A 22,364-nucleotide genomic window follows, 5' to 3' on the forward strand; every position below is an offset into this window, starting at 1 on the left:
GTGGCATCTGAATTGAGCACAGAAGTCGTTGGTGATCTGGTCCTGACGGTAATGCCGCCCCTGGAATGTGCAACCTGGAATGGGAGGAAAGCTTAAAAATCGCCGTAAGCAAAACGACTGCGTGAAAGGAATCATCTCCTAATCATAGGACTAAGACAAATTCATTATGTGTTGTTATGGAGGAGTATGGAAGACGAGGTAATATTTTAAAGATATCATTATTTAGATATATAACAATATATAATCCTCTGTTATAATAGTGGATCTTTAACTGGAAGCAATATTTTGAGGATCAACTGTATTTGTCCTGTCATCCTTTGAATCTTTTGCGGTGTCAGTGACAGTTTTCAAACAAGTATCCGTCTTCCCAGCTTCGCAGGCACATAGATCCTGAACGCAAGCATCTGTCGAAGAGACAACTATGTTTGCATGACTCTGCTCCACGAAGTTTCCTGTGATGATTGGCTAGTTACTAATTCACGTTCATTTTAAATATAAGCAAGGACAAAGGAGTTCGTAAGTCTAGTCCTACGCTGTTTTAAAGTATTATTCTGAATAATGATGATGCAAGTGTCAACGCACTACACAACAGAGTTCTTAACAAAGGCAATCCAACAAAATAAAACCATTTATTCTAATTATGAAGATTTCCGTTACAGCAACCTAATATCAAAGGAAATAATGACAAAGTAAGAAACTCACCCAGGCGAGCTTGGAATTCCTCATTTTCCAATGCAGCCTCAAATTGTGCAAGCGCATTCATGCATGCCGTTCTCTTGTTCACAGTCTCTGATGCAGATACTGACTGACAAAGATCAACCCCCTACCATACAGGTGAAGTCTTTCATTAAGTAACAAATCGCACAGTGATTGTGATAAACTGTAAACTGTATAATGCATTATGGGAAATAGACTAAATATAGTCGAACACACATATATACATGTATGTATATATTATTATTATTATTTTGCTTACCCCTCGAGGACTCTCACACGGAAGGTTGTCTTGGTTTGGTGTCTTGACGGAGAAAAATAAGGCATGTTAATTCAAAATATGCTCTTAGATATAAATCACAACTAGAAATATATATACATGGATCTGAGGATTGTTTCTTTCAGATTAAGAAAGAAAAGGAGATTAATAGTAATTTGAAGGAATTAGTCTAATAATATTATTTATGAATAAATCCAAGATTTCAATTCAGGTATATTAAAAGTAGTTTTCGACTTTGTGGATCAGTTATTGTATTTGTTGTAAATTGTATTTTTAGTATTTAGGGGTTAAACAGTACAGTTTTATATTTTGTTTTTTTGTATACGTTATACACGTATATATATGTGTGTGTAGTATAATATATATATATATATATATATATATATATATATATATATATATATATATATATATATATGTGTGTGTGTGTGTGTGTGTGTGTGTGTGTAACGTTTACAAAAAAACCAAAGTATAATATTGAATTGTTTAACCACTAAATACTAAAAATACAACTTAAAACAAATACAATAACTGATCCACAAAGTCGAAAACGACTTTTAACCTACAGAAATCTTATCTCACGGTAGATTTAGCATATGGGTCTAATTCGATCTTGAACTGAATTTGATAGTCTCTTGTTTTCTTACCTTCCACGAATTCGCAAAGACTTCGAGGCTCGACAGATTCCCACTTCGACTTACGAAGTCGTTGTCTCTGTTCCCGTCGAAGTATCCTCCCAAGCCGTAGACCTGAGTCCTCTGTCCATAGGGAACGTGCACGTACACGGCGTACGGTCTGAGCTCCACCTGAAAAAGTTCAAGTTACCTCTATGAAGTTTTTCCCGTCGTTCGCTAGACTCATATGATGAGAAACTTACATGACGTGGGAGGTTATAGAATATTATATATATATATATATATATCTATATATATATATAGATATATATATATATATATACATACAATACATACAATATATATATACTATATATATATATAATATATATATATATGCATACATACATATATATATATATATATATATAATATATATATATATATATATATATATATATAGACATATATGATTATAATCACTTTAGCACGTGATTCATTTATCACACATATCCACAGGTGAAAAATAAGAGACAGGGTGTAGTATCTCTATTCACAAAAGTGCCTATTGATGATTTATTGGAGTTTTTATCGGAATTATTAGAAAACAAACAACGGATATTCCATTTTCTAAAAGCACCTTAATTGAACTAATAAAATTATGTGTTAAAGACTGTAAATTTGAATTCAACGGAAAATTCTACTCACAAAATTTTGGTATGGCAATGGGAAACCCTCTGTCCCCAGTGCTAAGTAATTTATATATGGAATTTTTTGAAAAGAAAATTTTAAATAATATAATTCGCAATGTACCTTGGTTTAGATATGTTGACGACATAATTTGTGTATGGCCAGGGAATGAAGATGTAAATAACTTTTTTGCCAGGTTAAATCAATTAGTACCATCAATTAAATTTACTATGGAAATAGAAAAAGATGAATGCCTACCCTTTTTGGATGTCCTCATACGGAGAATAGTAGTGGGTTTAAATATAGTGTTTACAGAAAACCTACTAATATTTCTTCCTATGTACATTTCCTATTCTGGACAAAACAATAAGGTTAAAAGATCAGTGTTGGCTTCTATGTTTTAAGAGCACTACGGGTATGTAGCCCAGAATATATAGATGAGGAAATAGATAAGATTCAGAATACAGGCAAGAAACTGAAATATCCAGATAATGTACTAAACAATGCATTAAAAGCGGCAAAAAAGACCATGTATCAAATCAAAAAGAACCTTACAACAACAAAAACTTGCTTGTACTACCTTATAATAGTAATATGAAAGATATCCCACATCTCCTGAAGAATTTTGGTGTTAATGTAGTTTTTAAAAACAATAAAACAATGAAACAGGTACTTATTAAGAACTCCCCCGACAATGCTAAAGGATGTGTATATAAAATCCCGTGTAAGTCTTGTGACAACTTTTACATTGGTCCAAACGGGGAAAGCACTGGAAAAAAGAATAGAACAACATAAACAATGCGTGAGATATGCACAGGGAAATAGTGTATATTTGTACATGTTAGTGAGAACAATCATGCTCTTAACTGGGAAGGGGCAAAAAAGCTGGTGTGTTCTAATAATGCATTGGAAAGGAATATCATTGAATCTAGTTTTATAAAGAAAGTTACAACAATAATATGAACATCAGTTCAAGGAATGTATAAACTGATCCTTTAATATCAAAAGAAATTTGTAAACTGTTTAAATTTTAAGGTTGGCTGTAGAGATATATGAAAAATAGGATTATTATATTGTAAACACAGTAAAGGGGCAGTAGTGGTAATGGATGTTCAACCCCGCCTCCCTGACACCTGTCAGGTGTGGACTTGTACCCTAAGCGGTAGTATCCCTTGAGAATTTATTGTAAATTTTAGCCTAATGATTTTTGAAAGCCACTCCTACCTTGACACCTGCCTGTGAGTGGATCTGCAGTCTCAAACTGTTGTGTGTATGTTCGTCAGTACTGTCTTTGTAGTATATATACTCGTGAATTCTAATACTATGTATCAGTCCTTTGTCAATGGCTTGAAAATAAAGCCGAAACCGGTCAGGACCTACACCCTGTCTCTTATTTTTCACCTGTGGATAGTGTGATATATATATATATATTATATATATATATATATATATATATATACATATTATATGTATACGTATATAGTACCAGGACAATTAAATTTTTAAGAAACACTCACCTATTAATGAGCTGATACTTTACATGCCCTTTATTACTCTGCTTACACAATTAGACACTCCTTGGGACCGATTCTTTAAATTTTGGGTAGAGCCCGGGAACGATGAGGTCTTATTCTAGTATTTTCATTCACCTGAATGCTTGAAATTCCGCTCGGAAAAAATCATCAGGGAGAAATTGACTAACTGGAAAATGAGCGTTATCCCAGTGTAAGGGGAAATGTCGGGACTGGGCGGGTGGCGGATGGGCATGGGGTGATAAAGGCGGAAAAATCATCAGTATCCAAGAAGAGTGAACGGGATGACCTTTTACCTGTTGAACGAACCTATTTCTGTATTCTTTATTAGAATGCACTGAAAATCAAGGGGGAAAAAATTGAGGGGGAGAAATTAGCTATACTGTATCTGTCCACCCTCCTGTGGTGTTTGCGTATGGTAACACTGCGTCCCGGGCTTTAGATAGTTACGCTATGCGTAAGTTTTAGGTAAATAAAAGGATATCTGGGTGTACATTTGCAACTGAAAAGTCTTTTGATAATTTACTGTATGCAAATTACACCGTTAATATTCGAAATAGGATATTGTTATTATTGTTGAATGCAAGCTGAGTGTAACTATCTAAAGCCCGGGACGCAATGTTACCATACGCGAACACCACAGGCGGGTGGACTGATGGAAAAAAAACGAGTATAACTGAAAATAAAGCCCACGCGATGAAGGAAAAGTAGGGACAAGGTGGGGAGGAAAATCAAGGTGGGATTGGCGGGAAAAAGATAAGTGTCCAAGCATTGCACGAATTAGCTGGACTCTATCTGGTTTTGCCTGTTTGAACCTACTTCTATATAGTTCGTGTACTATAGGAATGCTTTGAAAATCCATGAGAAAAAAATCGACAGACAGAACCTGAATAACTAACAGCTAAGCTCAATTCTCCCCCGCAGTAGGGAAACTGTCGGGACGGGTGTTGGGGAGGGAGGAACCATAGCAGAAAAAGACCAGTTGCTGTGTTTACAAGCAGAGTGCGCGAGCAAATGATTTTTACTCGGAAATTTTGTGGTGTTGAACCTTGGAGCCGTCCGTTGGAAATAGTTCCCATAAATCACTGCGACATGTCAGTCTTATACATAACATTGAAGACATAGTGCGCGTTACTGAGTGCTACAAATTAGGTTTAAAGGCCGGTGACATAGCCGTCAGACCGGCGTTAACCCTCGGACAATAAGGAGCCTTCTCTAGAAGTACCAAGAGGAAGGAAACAAGAGAGAGGTATCGAATCTATGTATATAGTGCAATAGGCGAGTGTTTCATATAAATTTAATGGTATAGTACTACGTAGTATATAATTTGTATTTTCGCAAATTTTCACGTTTCAATGTTGGCCTTGCAACTGCACCCATAATGCATATTAAAATAGCAGGATACACACACTCACGCACATATATATAATATATATATATATAGATATATATATATATATATATATATATATATATGTGTGTGTGTGTGTGTGTGTGTGTATATTTATATATGTATGTATGATATATATATATATATATATATAATATATATATATATATATATATATATATAATGAAGTCACGTGCATTTACTGTGATTTTTAAGCACATATATATATATATATATATATTTATATATATTTTATATATATATATATATATATATATATATATATATATATATATATATATATATATATATATATATATATATACACGTATATACATTGGTGCTCAAATCTCATGCGACATGATTCTTTGTGTATCGTCCAAATTCTTAGTCAACTTGACGTTGCCAAGTAGGACTAAACCTTTTTTTTTTTTTTTTTTTTTTTTTTTTGTAATGTCATACATGTCGAAAAGTTTGCGAATTCACACCTATCCCTATTTTCCTTATGGTTTAATAAATATGATCCCTTTTATGCATTGGTATAATTCGTAATCTGTGTGATTTGAACTGATTTTTTTTTTACTTGCTCATTTCAAAGTGCGGTGTGATAAGGTTAGCGGTGCCAGCAATGAAAGCACACTTAAAAAGCTCCTCGGACTGGTCAAATAACCACGTCTGCAGCATTATGATAGTAGACCTAATAAGCTCAACAGTCATAACAACAATTTCAAAGTAGGAATATTAATTAAAACAAGTTTTCTTTGAATGTTGAAGTTTTCGGCTGTTTAAGCTGCCTGTATGTTGTAAAATGTTTTATAGGCCTAAAAAATAATCTAAGCCTTCTGAGGTGTAATCTGTTACGGATGAATTTATTTGTAGAAATTACTTGTTCTTTGAGGAATACAATAGGAATGTGAATTACAACCAGTTCTCTTTGAATGCTGAAGTTTCAGGCTGTGTTTAAGCTGCCTGTATGTTGCAAAATGATTTATAGGCCTAACAAAATAATCTAAGCCTTCTGAGATGTAATCTGTTACTAATGTTTTTATTTGTAGAGATTACCTGTTCTTTGAGGAATAAAAGATGATGATGATTTTGGTTATATGTAGAAGATGGCTATTAATCGAAATATCACAAGTATCGATGTCAAAGCGTATGGAACACTTGTTTTTCAACTGGTTTAAAACATTATTTTCTTAAAAGTCCTTCTGCTCGCTTTTGGTGTATAATTCTTTCATAAGGTAACTTGAAGTGCAAGAATGTGCAGATAACCTCAATTGCTTTCTGGCCAGAAGTGGTTAATAGAGAGATGTGGATGTTAAGTGTGAAGTAAAGAAATCTAACACCTCAGCCTAGAAATAATATCTTGGCTTTGACAAAAGAATAATTGAATTGGTGAACATTTGCTAGTATGCCCTCATTTTTAAATATCTAAGAAATATAACCAATGATTATGTATGAAAATCAAAATATTCCTCTAACATTTATAAAATAAAGGTTTTCAAGATAATTTCATGGTCGCTACTCATTGTAAACCTACTTATGTTACACCAGGTGGTTCTTGTTGCACCGACACTAATGATACATCACACATGCTCCCCTCACACATTGATATCGGTGGGCGCATTCTACTTTTGTATATATACATTTATTTTTTTTCAGCGTTGAAGTGTAAAAGCAATCAAATAGGACTATTTCAAATTTTATGATTGCTTTGGAAGCATTATTAATGTTATGACAATTTTTTTTAGTTTTTTTTTTTATTTAACATTTGAATTGAGGTTTGGTGATGACTTCGTTTTGGTCAAATGCTTCAGCGATGAGTGAACGAAAGTTTTGAAAATGTTTCGTAAGAGTTTTTCTGAAATTTGGTTTAACGTGATATTTTCTCTACAGTTTTGAAATATATGACAGATTTCACTCTTATGAAACATATTATGGCCTTATTGTATGCAATAATCGCGTTTTCGCATTGAAATAATAGATAAATATGGAGCATGCTAGTTGTCAGTTAGTGAATTTTGAACGAAATCCTATGTAGTCATGTCGCATGAGATTTGAGCATCACTGTACGTATATGAAGAGGTGAAACTATGACCATGTGTTACCGTAAAGTTGGTCTAAACATAAGTTCAAGGCAATAAAAATATGTCTAAAGTAAATACACCGTGTACACGCAAGTATTTGGTGTAGCATCATGTATATTTTTGGTTTGGTGATTCCCTCAGTTCTGGTCACGTGGAATTTGTGATGATTTGTAGCAGTCAACGTCGATCGGTTTTGTAAACAAATGAAAATTTTGCAATTGACTTACCAAAAGCCCTGAAGTTCCCATGGCCCTTATCCCTCCGTTTATTTCCCAAACAATAAGGCCGGCCTTTGCATCTTAAAGGCCTTGTCTTGCCGTGAAACGAAGCCCGTTCACCCAAAACTACGTCGGGAGTATGGAAAAGAAAGCAAATAGAATCATTACGGTTGTTTTCCTTGAATGTTCAACAAATTAAAACAAATTAAGTAGGCATTATGGTTTGCACCTAGACCGACTCTAAAGAGCCTGAACCAAAGTGTGGTGATGTTGGCGTTCTTAGGCTCCAAGCCAAGTGATGGTAAGGTGTGCCTGGTAATTTTGGAGGTTGTGCTCTCTCTCGAATTACGGTGAAAAGGGGATGTGCAGCATTTCATGTACAAGTCCTTTTTATGTGCTTGGGTTGTCTGGTTAGGTTTCTTCCAGCAAAAATTGATGCGAAAATGTAATATTGAGTCTAGCTATGTTGCCATAGGCCTTGATCAATGAATGATTTATATCATCAGTTTTTTCATGCAAAAAAAAAAAATAATAATAATAATAATAAAAAAAGAGGCAATTCTACCCTTAAAGTATGACGTTTTAGTTATATATGTTCTGAGGTAACTGTGTTAAGGACTGTAAGTAAAAGCTAATTTGCAAGTGATATGCCATAAAGTATAGTGTTTAGAAACTCAGAGGATTTTGGCCTAGCCCTTTCAGCGTTCTTGGATGTTATCCACAATCTGAGAAGAAATAATTTCACAATAAATTATTTTTGAAGTGTTAGTAGCATACCTGTTTAATATTCAAAAGAATGGACGCCTCTATAGAGTGTATAGGCTAAAGACATTCTCGTAATTTGCTGGATAAACAAATGCTGACAAAGCAAATTGAAATGTGGTCTTTGTAACTCACCTGGCTCACATCTTTCTCCCTAAACTCCATGTAATTCTCAGGAGAATCTCTGAACACAGTTCCGCCAACACAAGCGGGGCCATTTCCACCAGTATGTGGGCACTCAATAAACTGAGTGAACACTCCGTAAGTAGGTTCTTCGCTGGTTCCATTCTGAACGAGGGAGTAATTGCAGCGGGCATGCCAGTCGTAAAAACCGTCTAATGTCGAGAAATGGGGATCATTGTATATTCGGGTTGTACCACCTGTAGGACGAAGACTCTTCAGAATTCCCACGTAATTAATAAATTGTATTTAACAATATATGAATCGAAACTCGTATTTCCTTTCCTTTTAGAGACGTGCTTTGCATAAATAGCCATAGGATGATTATTATTACTTCTGTCAATCGAAAGATGAACCTTATTCATATGGAACAGGCTTACAGGTGCCAATGCATTGAATTTCAAGTGTCCAAAGAATATGGTGCTCATCTGAAAGAGATTACAGAAGATAGAAGGAGATACCGAAAGACGAGTTCACTTACTAGAAAAAGATAAATTAATAAATTAACAAAAAAATGAATTTAAAATGTTGATAGCCAATGAAAAGTACAAGGGGAATTGTTTTAGGGTAGTAATGCATGACGTCTTTGCTCAAACTTTATTAAGTATGATAGAAAATTATTTTATTTTTAGTAGAGTATATACACTCAAAGTTAAAATACTTACATCTTCCAGTAAAACGACCTGTTGGCACAAGTTTTCCTTGGGAACACTGTAACTGTGGACAAAATTCATTTACAAAGCTGCCTGGAGCAAATTCCCTGCCTTGATATATACAGCCTGAAAAAATCACAGACTTGAAAATATTGATTTATTGCTGTCTTATATTTTGGAATTATATAACACAGTAAAGCAAATTCAATTACTTTGGATGTTGTCATCAGAGATAACCGATAACCAAATCTAAACAGAATAATTTCAGAGATTCTCTAGGGCGATTAAACAAAGAGGTTTACACACCAAATCTAATTTTATCACAGACATCTCCAATGCCATCTTGGTCTTCATCCTCTTGGCCATTATTCCTGACTGATATGCAGTTATCACAAGCGTCTCCAATTCCATCCTCATCAGAGTCTTCTTGTGTAGGATTCCATATATGAGGGCAATTATCACATGCATCACCAACTTTATCACCAACAGATACCATTACCTGAGAATGCACTGTCTCTTTGTCTGTATCTGCTTGATCTTGATTGGGAACAAATGGGCAGTTGTCACATGCATCTCCTATTCCATCTCCGTCACTATCAAGCTGATTGTTATTTCCATTATTTGGGCAATTGTCACACTTATCACCTACATCATCATTGTCTTTGTCCTCTTGGTATCTGTTGTTAATACTTAGACAATTGTCACAAGCATCTCCTATACCATCTCCATCAGAATCTGTCTGGTTATTGTTAGCAGTTCTGGGACAGTTATCACAAATATCACCAAAATTGTCACCATCAGAGTTATTCTGGTTGGCATTAGGTAAGGTAGGGCAATTATCGCAGGCATCACCAGTCCCGTCATTGTCAAGGTCAAGTTGGTTACGATTGCTTACATTCTTACAGTTATCACAAGCATCCCCAATACCATCCCCATCAGAGTCTGTTTGGTTTGTGTTAGTCACATTAATGCAGTTATCACAGGCATCCCCAGTGCCATCATAGTCTGCATCCATTTGATTGTTATTCCTTAAAAATGGACAGTTGTCACAGATGTCACCCAGACCATCTTTATCAAAATCTGTTTGAAGAGAGTTAATAAATGTTTTGCAGTTGTCACATACATCTCCAATTCCATCTCCATCAATATCACTCTGGTTTTTATTGCTCATGTAGGGACAGTTATCACATACATCTCCTTTACTATCTTTGTCAGTATCCGTTTGATTTGTGTTACTGATACCAGGACAATTATCACACATATCTCCTATGCCATCAGCATCAGAATCCATCTGGTTGCTGTTGTGGATACCAACACAATTATCACACACATCACCAACACTGTCAGTATCATTATCTTTTTGGTCTCTGTTGGTCACAGCGAGGCAGTTATCACAAACATCGCCTACCCCATCGCCATCAATATCTTCCTGATTCGAATTTTTGATCATTGGGCAGTTGTCACAGACATCTCCTACCTTATCTCCGTCAGAATCAACTTGATTTTCATTACTTTCACTTGGACAGTTATCACAAACATCTCCCACATTGTCACTATCACCATCTGTCTGGTTTGTGTTTGCCATCTTTGGACAGTTATCACATATGTCACCAACTCCGTCGCTGTCAAAATCAGTTTGATATCTGTTTGACTTTGTTGGGCAGTTATCGCAAACATCACCTAAACCATCCTTATCTATGTCACTTTGGTCAGTATTATTTTTAGTTCTACAGTTATCACATGCATCACCAACACCGTCACCATCAAGGTCCTCTTGGTGTATATTTGTTATCAAAGGACAATTGTCACACTTGTCACCATAATCATCCTTATCACTATTAATCTGAGCAGGATTAAATGTGAAAGGACAGTTGTCACAAGCGTCATCCAAACCATCATTGTCAGTATCAATCTGAATAGGATTGTATACACTTGGGCAAGTATCGCAAGCATCACCAATAGTGTCACTGTCTGAGTCTAGCTGAGCAGAATTGCTTGTAAGAGGACAGTTATCACAAACATCACCAACTTTGTCACTATCAACATCCTCTTGACCGGCGTTAGTATTATTTGGACAGTTATCACACAAATCTCCAGTTCCATCAAAGTCTATATCACTCTGATCTGCATTCCATGTTCTTGGACAGTTGTCACAAACATCACCAATGCCATCACCTATGAATACTTCTATTCCTAAAATGATTTCCTTCACATCTTTATCAGACTGATCTGGATTTGTAATATTAGGGCAGTTATCACAGACATCTCCAAAACCATCATTATCTATATCCATCTGGTTAGAATTGGTAGCATTCTTGCAGTTGTCACAGACATCGCCAACACCATCTTTATCCATGTCTGCCTGATCAGTATTGGCTACATTTTCACAGTTATCACATGCATCTCCCACTGCATCACCATCTATATCTTCTTGTAATCGGTTTGGAATGCCTGGGCAGTTATCACAGGCATCAGCTTTGCCATCGCCATCACTATCTTTCTGGTCCTTATTAGGGTTGTCAGGGCAGTTATCACACACATCTCCAACTGTATCTCCATCCTTATCTCCCTGGTTTGTGTTAGATACCTGTGGACAATTGTCACATGCATCACCCAGTCCATCTTTGTCAGCATCAGATTGGTCAAAGTTACTATCATTAGGACAGTTATCACAAACATCTCCAATGTTATCTGCATCTGCATCTTCTTGATTTATATTGCTCAACATTACACAGTTGTCGCAGGCATCACCAATTGTGTCGGAATCAACATCACTTTGATTTAAATTGCTTTTAGTTGGGCAGTTGTCACATACATCTCCAACTGTGTCCTTATCTCCGTCTTTCTGGTCAGGATTAAGGATACTCGGGCAGTTGTCACAGACATCTCCCACTCTGTCATTATCAGCGTCTTCTTGATTTGAGTTCTGAATATTTGGACAGTTGTCACATACGTCTCCTATGTTATCACCATCGAGGTCACTTTGATCTTTGTTATTGATGACAATACAGTTATCGCACACATCCCCTATACTATCCCCATCTTGATCTACCTGATTAGAATTGTTGGTCATGGGGCAGTTGTCACAAACATCTCCAACATTGTCGTTATCAGAGTCAGTCTGATCGAGATTAGCTGTACTTTTACAGTTGTCACAGGCATCCCCAACCTTGTCACTATCTTCATCTTCTTGATTAGGGTTACTTATGTTTGGACAATTATCACAAACATCTCCAGTGCCATCACCATCAGTATCCATCTGATCTGTATTGTTTGAAGAGATGCAGTTATCACATACATCTCCTACTTTATCGTTGTCTACATCTTTCTGGTCAAAGTTGCTCTTGTCTATACAATTGTCACAAGCATCACCAACAAGATCCCCATCAGTATCATTCTGATTGGCGTTGAAAATGGTGACACAGTTATCACAGACATCTCCCACACCATCAAGGTCCACATCATTCTGATCCGTGTTGATTTTATTTATGCAGTTGTCACAAGCATTTCCAACAGAATCGCCATCAGTGTCCCTCTGATCAGTATTGTTAACTAATGGACAATTGTCACATACATCTCCTAGTGTATCACTGTCTGAGTCTGTCTGGTCAGCATTACTCTTAGAAGGACAGTTGTCACATGCATCACCAACTCCATCCATGTCACGGTCTGTCTGAGCTATGTTGCTCTTTTGTGGACAGTTGTCACATGCATCACCTATACCATCATAATCGGAATCAACCTGACCGGTGTTTGGTACGTTAGGGCAGTTGTCCAGTACATCAGGGTTTCCATCTCTGTCGGTGTCTGAAAAAAGAATAGATAAGTATTTAATACATATCTTGTCATGACTCTTTTGCTCACTGCCAAAAGAAATGAATTCTATGCTTTAATTCATAAACAAGGCTATACTGTTTCTTTTATTCCAACACATTCTCATATTGGAAGGCTAGGCTGATATAAAAAAAATGCTAATGGTAATGATCTAATACCAGTCATTAATATTCTGATAGCCTTGGTCAGTCCTAATCTGTACCTATTACAAAACAAATGCTAATATTTATAGCACTGCATTACATTCCCTCTTATTTTTATGACATGGAAATTCTTTGGATAGTTTTAAATTGGAAAACAGTATTATTTATGCAGTCAAATAAATGATTTTACAAAAGGATGGGGAAACAAAATTCAACTTCATCTTCTATTTGTGTAACTGCAAAGTACTATTGTCACTCCTGAAAATTCTACTTACCAACTCTAACCATGTCTTCTATTTTTATTGTAATCACTATGAACTCCTGTTGGGCCAGCTGCAACTCCAGGATGACCTCTGTTATTACCCTGATGATCACCGATATTGAGAGCTGTTGTCTGGTTGAGATTTTGTTGATGTTTGTTCTTTGGGAACCAAGGTCTTTCACTATTTGATTCAGCTCCACGTTCTTCTTCTCTAAGTTACTATTTACAATCGTTATATTTTGGGTGGGACACACTTTTTCCTCGGGCTTTGTTTCATTGCTGATAGTTTTGTTTACTGACTTGGCAAGGGAGTTATAGTACCCTGTCAGAGTCTTGTATTCAGTAACTGCTTCCATTATAAGGTTAGTAACACTCTCAGGTAAACCGTTACCTGTGTCTTCCATGTTTTCCAATTCTTCTTTCAAAGAGATGAGACCACTCCTACTTTCCTTCAGTTTGTATGTTACATTTGGCATAATTCTCAACAGCTCTATCTCACAGCTGTTGCGGGGAACTGAAGATAGAAAGGTTTACATGAAAGCAACGTTAGAGTTCTAGATACTGGAAAAATAGTGATTTGTTAAAAACCACGCGAAATGAAAAAATATATAATGAGGAAATTCACTATTTCATTGGGGCTGATATAAAGTAAAAATACATGCTGAAGACCCCCAGCAGAATTCTAAACTTGAAACGCTTCTTATGACGAGGGAACAGTATAACGTCAGATTTAATAAACATCAATCTGAACTATATCTCGTACCTGTTATTTCATCTATAAACTGTCTGCAGGTTTCAAGTCATAAAGAAAACATACTGTGCTTCTTTCACCAACAAAGCCTCTCTCATTCTGCAGTGAACTTACCAGATGGAGAGAATACCGTGGTTACTTCGGGATTATTTGCTCCTTGATCCAATGGCTGGTTTGTGTCGTTCGAAAGTGAGCCTGTTACAGTCTGTGGCTTTTCCACGGGATTTTTAGTAACAGCAGAGCCATCAGCTTCAGTAGCTTCTGAGCCATCAGCTTCCGTAGCTACTGAGCCATCAGCTTCCGTAGCTACTGAGCCATCAGCATTTGTCGTTACTGAGCCATCAGCATTAGTAACTACTAAGCCATCGGCTTCAGTAATTACTGAGCCGTCAGCTTCTGTAACTACTGAGCCGTCAGCTTCTGTAACTACTGAGCCGTCAGCTTCAGTAACTACTGAGCCGTCAGCTTCAGTAACTACTGAGCCATCAGCTTCAGTAACTACTGAGCCATCAGCTTCTGTAACTACTGAGCCATCAGCTTCCGTAGCTACTGAGCCATCAGCATTTGTCGTTACTGAGCCATCAGCATTAGTAACTACTGAGCCATCAGCTTCAGTAATTACTGAGCCGTCAGCTTCTGTAACTACTGAGCCATCAGCTTCAGTGACTGAGTTAGTATGAGTTATCACTGAGTCATTGGCTTCAGTGGTACCTTTTACGGAAAAAAAGAAGCCATTTGTTACTGATATAATTTTGTAAAAAGAATTTAAAAGTTGAAGCTAAAATCTTTCCATCAACGAATAATTGTGATTAGAAGGTATGAAATACATGAAGGGATTCAATAAAATTCTGCGAACAATTAAGATCTTTCAAAATAAGAAACTCAGTCATTTAACATTTATCAGGTCAGGTCATCTTTCACCTTGAATTGGGTTACTCCAGGAGTCCACGTCTTCATTAAACAGCAGATTGTTTTATTAGAATAGACGTAAGAAATTTTCCAGACAAGTAGGAAAACGAACCCGTAATAGGATAATTGATATACGTTACCTCCAGGGGTCACTGGAAGACAGCAGACGCATTTTTTGCCCCCACATCCTTTGGGGTCAATATTGCCTGTTTCACAGGTTTTCTTGCCATTTGAGCAATACCCACCAGCATTCTTACACGAGCTCTTCATCTTGCAAGCTTTTGCACAGCACTGGCATTTTTTACCTTTGCACCCTTTCTCGATGATCCTATCCCCTGGGTTGCATTGCTTCCTACAGATACCTTTGAATTTGCCACATTTTTTCTTGGCCTTCAGTGAACATCCTGGGAACCGGAAAAGAAATGATTTAGAGATGACATGATGCAGAGGCCATGTTTTCGTGGAGATGGATGTTTCTAAAACATGGTGTTAGTTCATAGGGTCTAGACCACCGATGGATTGAAGAATAGGTCATTGGGCAATGACATATTCATACAAGACTTCGTGGGAATCTGTTTACATACGGATTTACTTAATAAGTTTTTGGACTATCCTGCAGCCTAGAGTAGATCGTCTATGCATATCCTATGGAAGTACCTTAACTTTTTACTTGATGCTTTCAAGACCAAGGGATAAAATAAAGCATCTACACAGCTTTCATAATGTAATGGGGCTATAAATGACATTAATAACTTAGTAGCCAAAATCCGGAGCACTCACTGAAATGCAGAACGAGAAATTTTGTGCTGTAAATGTATAAGTGATCTTTACTTTCTTAATTTAGATCTACACCGCCATTAGGTGAAGATTCAGGATTGAAAATAGGAGCAAAGAGAATAAGTTGCATTTTGGCTGTAAATGTCATGAAGGTGTTATTCATTGTGAACAAGTTATTATGAGGAAATAATAAAAATACACAAATACGGTCTTGCGTATGAACCCACCTACACGCACACACATTATAAATATAGTATATATATTATATATATATATATATATATATATGTATATATAGTATATATCTATATATACATATATATATATATATATATATATATATATATATATATATATATATATATATATATATATTATATATAGCCTTATGCCAGTGGCCAGTGGCGGAAGATATAGTAAGTAAAGTAATATATATATATATATATATATATAATATATATTATATATATAATATTATATATATATATATATATATATATATATATATATATATATATATATATATATATATATATATATATATAATGAGAATTCAACTAGAAATATAAGATGTGACTTACTGCTCAAACAGCAAGAGCACTGTCTTCCTCTGCAAATATTGTCGATAATTTGAGTTTTACAAATCCTCTTGCATTTCCCGCCAAGTTTGCTACATTTCTTTATCTTTTTACACGAGGTCTTTTTCGAGGCTCTTCCTTCGGATCTCGAAGCCACCTTTTGCTCATCTTCCTCAGTTCCCATTTTCACCTTCCTGTCCAGTTTGGTCTTGTCTTTCGTTTCCTCCCCAGTTCCTTTCTTTCCCTTCTCTGGGTTTTGCTTTTTCTCGCTCTTCTGTCCTTCGGTCCTCCTTCCATCTTTCTCGTTGGACTCTTTCGCAGCGGAGGGTTTCTTCTTATGCTGTAATCTCTCGATCTTACCTGAATGAAATAAAAAAAAAGCCAACTGTAGGACTTTTATATATGTAAAAGTTTCCCTCCAAAGAGATAATAAAAAAAGATTGAGCTCCCTCAGAGAAAAATTGGCGACACTATACAGGGTGTCCATAAAGTCCCGGTGCCATTACAAGTATTTATTGCTTGTAATGGTACTGAGACTTTATGGACACCATGCATAAACATAGTTTTTTATTGTTGGAGAATCATGACTCATCAGATATCTATAGTGTTCATTACTTGTTCGCGAGTGGAAGTTAGGCCATCCTTACTCGAAGCCTGAACGTTTCATCGTTGACTGAAAATAATAGTAAGGCCAGTCATAAAGTGACGGAATCAAGTAGCTTCTTGGGCCTAGAAATATCTTTGTCGGTAATGGGTAGGAATCTCAGTTACAAGGGCACAAGTAATGTTCTTTAAGGTTCACAATAAAGTACTGACTCCCGTAGGGGGTAGTGCCGTCAGTGCACCTCATTCGGTGCAATGTAGGCATTACTTAAAAGTTCTTTGCAACATCGCTTTCGGCCCCTAGCTGCAACTGCTTTCATTCCTTTTACTGTGCCTCCGTTCATATTCTCTTTCTTCCATGTTACTGTCTACCCTCCCCTAACAATTATTTCAAGGTGCAACTGCGAGGTTTTCCTTCTGTAACACCTTTCAAACCTATTACTGTCAATTTCCGTTTCAGCGCTGAATGGCCTTAGTTGCCCCAGTGCTTGGAATAACGCCAAAAAATCAAATCAAATCAAGATAATATACTGATGGTAGCAGCAGTAAGACTTTTTAAAACTATATAAAAGCTTCCAAACTCTTCCCTGGGTTCATCTTCAGTCGAATGAATAAGTTTAACATAAAATATATTAAAGTAAACAAGATAAAGACTTCAAGGATGGCTTCTTCCAGTAATGTTTTTCGCAGAATTGCGCGGGGAGTTTTGTGCATGTTGTCATGGAACTCTTCTGTGAACACGTTCACGCCTCAGTTGCGTGATCGGTATGGTCTTGACCTGCCACCTCGGTTGCCGCGAGTTCGATTCTTGGGCATGCCATTGAGGTGTTAGAGATGTGTATTTCTGGTGATAGAAGTTCACTCTCGACGTGGTTCGGAAGTCACGTAAAGCCGTTGGTCCCGTTGTTGAATAACCACTGGTTCCATGCAACGTTAAAACACCATACAAACAAACAAACAAACTATATAGATATTCACCTAGACAAAAGAGATGAAGTGTGGGACTCTTATCCGATTCCTGGGTGCTCTCAGCAAAATTCATCGTAATATTTATCTGTGACAACACAACTAGCGCCCAGGTGTTCGTTGGTGTTAACTGTTGAACGTGACAATAGAAAGCAGGTGGTACAAGTGGGAAAAAGGTCCCACACGTCATATGATTTGGAAAAAGATCAGCAGCTGTTATTACTGCTCTTATAATAAATAACAACGTACAATCGTTCGTGTCGAACAGGTGGAGGAGTCAGAGGAGCATGTGCGCTTTGTGTAATAAACTAACTAACCAGGCCAATAGTACAAAGATAAACTACACCAAACAATGAATTAATCCTTTGACAAACGGGTCTAATCCTTTTGGGGGGGTTGAACACTTTCTCCACATTTCTTGCGACAACAATGATGATCGATAATACATACTTCTATTGATGGGAGCCATCGCTTAGCGTTGAATAGGATGGTAGGCGTTGCGGTATTAGGCAGTGTGATTTTGTAACGCCTCGTTAGATTAACAAAGTCACACCGCTGTCACGTAAACACGTGAACACATACATTTATATTATATATATATATATATATATATATATATATATATACATATATATATATTTATATATATATATATATATATATATATATATATATATATATATATATATATATCTAATAAAAGGAGCCCATAAAAACACCAAAATGTAGAGAGAAAAGTACTATATTTCAGAGACTGCTGTCTCTCTCTTCAGGTATATGAAAGAGAAAAGTTTACAGAAAAGGTGGTATTTATACCAATAGATCCGTCCACAAGTAAGCCAATTTAGGTCACCCCCGCTGATAATCTTCCTTTAATCTTCTTAAGCGTTGGTTGAATGAACACTGCGTCGACGACATCTGAGATCCAAGCCCCTTTTGAGATGTTCATTACCTGCTTTTCTTTTATTAAGGCCGATTCCATCATTTGACTCTTGTACCGGCAGTTGCTGCTATAAATTACACGTGACATATTCCAGTTTATTCTATGGTTATGTTCATTTATATGGTTGAAAATAGCCGAGTTCTGTTGTCCATACCTAACTGACCGTTTGTGTTGTATTAATCTCTGGGGAAGTGATTTACCTGTAAATCCGATGTAAGATTGGTCACAGTCCTGGCATGGGATCTCATATACCCCAGAGTCTTTGGGAGATGTCTTTTGTTGGACGTTAATCAGGGATTTGGCTAAGGTATTTGGGTAGGTAAATGCAAAAAGGGTTGGATTTCCCAAGGGTGTGAGTTACTCTCTTAATCGTCTCCAGGTGGGGAATTTTTATTTTATTGTTGGGTGTGTCTCTGGTCTTGTCTTTAGGGGGTCGGTAGAAAATTACGTTTGCTTTCTGAATTGCTTTCTCAATTATATGGTCAGGATACTTTAAAGATGAAAGTTGCTTACGAATTAGTTCAAATTCTTTTTCCAGGAAATCTGGGGAACAAATTCGTAAGGCTCTTAAGAATAGGTTGCTAGCTACACCTATCTTGATAGTAATGTTGTGATAGCTAAAGTGGTGAATATATGAAAGTGAGAACGTTGGTTTTCTGTATATGGTAAATTTGTATTCTGTCGTGTCTCTGATTATTAAAACATCAAGAAAAGGAATTTTGTTGTCTGTTTCCCATTCAACTTTAAATTTGATGCTGGGCACTAATGCGTTTAATTTTGAGAGGAATTCATTAAAATTACCCCACTTATTATCCCAAAATGTTAGTATGTCATCCACGTATCTCATCCACAGCATGTTTTTGGGTTTTATTGCATTTATTACTGTAGTTTCAAAGTATTCCATGTACAGATTGGCTAAAATAGGACTTAAAGGACTACCCATACTACACCCGAATTTTTGCTTGTAGAATGATTCCCCGAATGAAAATACGTTATTAGATGCACATAATTCAACTAACTTTATTATTTTGTCAAGCGCCAAAGGGAAATGATCTGAATAGGGGGATAATTTTTCCCTTAAAAACTGAAGAACGTCCTGTACTGGTACTTTTGTGAATAGGGAGTCTACGTCAAGGCTTAAAAGTTTTATGTTGTGAAGTGGTATATGTGCTTCTCTGAATTTGTGACAAAAGTCTTCCGAATGTTTTATGTGACTGGGAGAAAAAGTGCCTAAAAAAGGAGAAAGGAGGCCAGCTAACCATTTAGAAATTTTGTAATTGAAAGCTCCGGCGCATGAAACGATGGGTCTGAATGGAAGATTGTCTTTGTGAGTTTTGGGAAGGCCATAAAAGTAGGGTAATTTAGGATTAATTACTTTAAATTTCTCTAATAGCTCAATACTCTTTTTGTCTTGGCCAATTAATCTTACTTTCCGAAAAAATTCTGTGGGAACGTTCTGGAGGGGATTTTTCGTCAGTTTTTCGTAAGTATTTGTGTCGCTAAGGAGCTGGTTGATTTTGTCGAGGTAGAAGTCTTTGTCCATTATTACAATTTTGCCGGCTTTGTCGGATCTACTTATTATAACATCTAACTTTTTTAGCGAGTGGATGGCTATCATGAATCTGCGGGGAACAGGATATTTCTTATGAAGGTCAGTTAAAGCATTTAGTAACACTCCTTTTAAACATATCTCTTCACGGCTGTAGTTTTTGTCAGATATGAATTTATCAAAAGCCACTATGAAGTCTAGGTTGTTTTTGCGGTCTGGCATAAGGGCAAAGGATAAGCCTAAATTTAAAACTAAATGTTGATTTACAGTAAGGGGGTGTTGGATAAGTTTAAAACTTTGTCTTGTTGTTCAAGATTATTCCATGCGCTATTATCTATTAGGTTATTTAACTTGCGTAAAAGTCTGTTGGAATGAGTCACGCTATTATAGGCAGCAATGTCGGAACAGAATGAAATCAGATACCTACAAGCAAAAAATCGGGTGTAGTTTGGGTAGTCCTTTAAGTCCTATTTTAGCCAATCTGTACATGGAATACTTTGCAACTACAGTAATAAATGCAATAAAACCCAACAATATGCTGTGGATGAGATACGTGGATGACATACTAACATTTTGGGATAATAAGTGGGGTAATTTTAATGAATTCCTCTCAAAATTAAACGCATTAGTGCCCAGCATCAAATTTAAAGTTGAATGGGAAACAGACAACAAAATTCCTTTTCTTGATGTTTTAATAATCAGAGACACAACAGAATACAAATTTACCATATACAGAAAACCAACGTTCTCACTTTCATATATTCACTACTTTAGCTATCACGACATTACTATCAAGATAGGTGTAGCTAGCAACCTATTCTTAAGAGCCTTACGAATTTGTTCCCCAGATTTCCTGGAAAAAGAATTTGAACTAATTCGCAAGCAACTTTCATCTTTAAAGTATCCTGACCATATAATTGAGAAAGCAATTCAGAAAGCAAACGTAATTTTCTACCGACCCCCTAAAGACAAGACCAGAGACACACCCAACAATAAAATAAAAATTCCCCACCTGGAGACGATTAAGAGAGTAACTCACACCCTTGGGAAATCCAACCCTTTTGCATTTACCTACCCAAATACCTTAGCCAAATCCCTGATTAACGTCCAACAAAAGACATCTCCCAAAGACTCTGGGGTATATGAGATCCCATGCCAGGACTGTGACCAATCTTACATTGGATTTACAGGTAAATCACTTCCCCAGAGATTAATACAACACAAACGGTCAGTTAGGTATGGACATCAGAACTCGGCTATTTTCAACCATATAAATGAACATAACCATAGAATAAACTGGAATATGTCACGTGTAATTTATAGCAGCAACTGCCGTACAAGAGTCAAATGATGGAATCGTCCTTAATAAAGAGAAGCAGGTAATGAACATCTCAAAAGGGGCTTGGATCTCAGATGTCGTCGACGCAGTGTTCATTCAACCAACGCTTAAGAAGATTAAAGGAAGATTATCAGCGGGGGTGACCTAAATTGGCTTACTTGTGGACGGATCTCTTGGTATAAATACCACCTTTTCTGTAAACTTTTCTCATTCATATACCTGAAGAGAGAGACAGCAGTCTCTGAAATATAGTACTTTTCTCTCTACATTTTGGTGTTTTTATGGGCTCCTTTTATTAGATGGAATTCTGTTGTTACAGAACATTTTTACCAGTCATATATATATATATATATATGTGTGTGTGTGTGTGTGTGTGTGCATGTATGTATTTATGTTAGTTTATAAATATACATGTTATATATATATATATATATATATTATATATATATATATATATATATATACATATATATATATAATATATATACATATCTATTATAAGTATATTTACACGCATTATATATGTATATTATATATATACGTATATATATGAGTGTATGTATACATATACATATATATGTATGAATATA

At 36.1% G+C, this 22,364-nt stretch overlaps 1 long non-coding RNA gene across 1 annotated transcript; it reads right to left on the minus strand.

Annotated features, from left to right (window-relative positions):
- Positions 1-297: 297 nt before the first annotated feature.
- On the minus strand, positions 298-1,794 carry LOC135206492 (uncharacterized). The gene is made up of 4 exons (XR_010312760.1): positions 1,642-1,794; positions 977-1,018; positions 703-823; positions 298-404 (listed from the first exon to the last, which is right to left on the minus strand). It is a non-coding gene; the product is annotated as an uncharacterized LOC135206492 (long non-coding RNA).
- Positions 1,795-22,364: the final 20,570 nt, after the last annotated feature.

This window comes from Macrobrachium nipponense, chromosome 31 (assembly GCF_015104395.2).
Source record: "Macrobrachium nipponense isolate FS-2020 chromosome 31, ASM1510439v2, whole genome shotgun sequence".
In the NCBI taxonomy this organism is placed as follows: Eukaryota; Metazoa; Arthropoda; class Malacostraca; order Decapoda; family Palaemonidae; genus Macrobrachium; species Macrobrachium nipponense.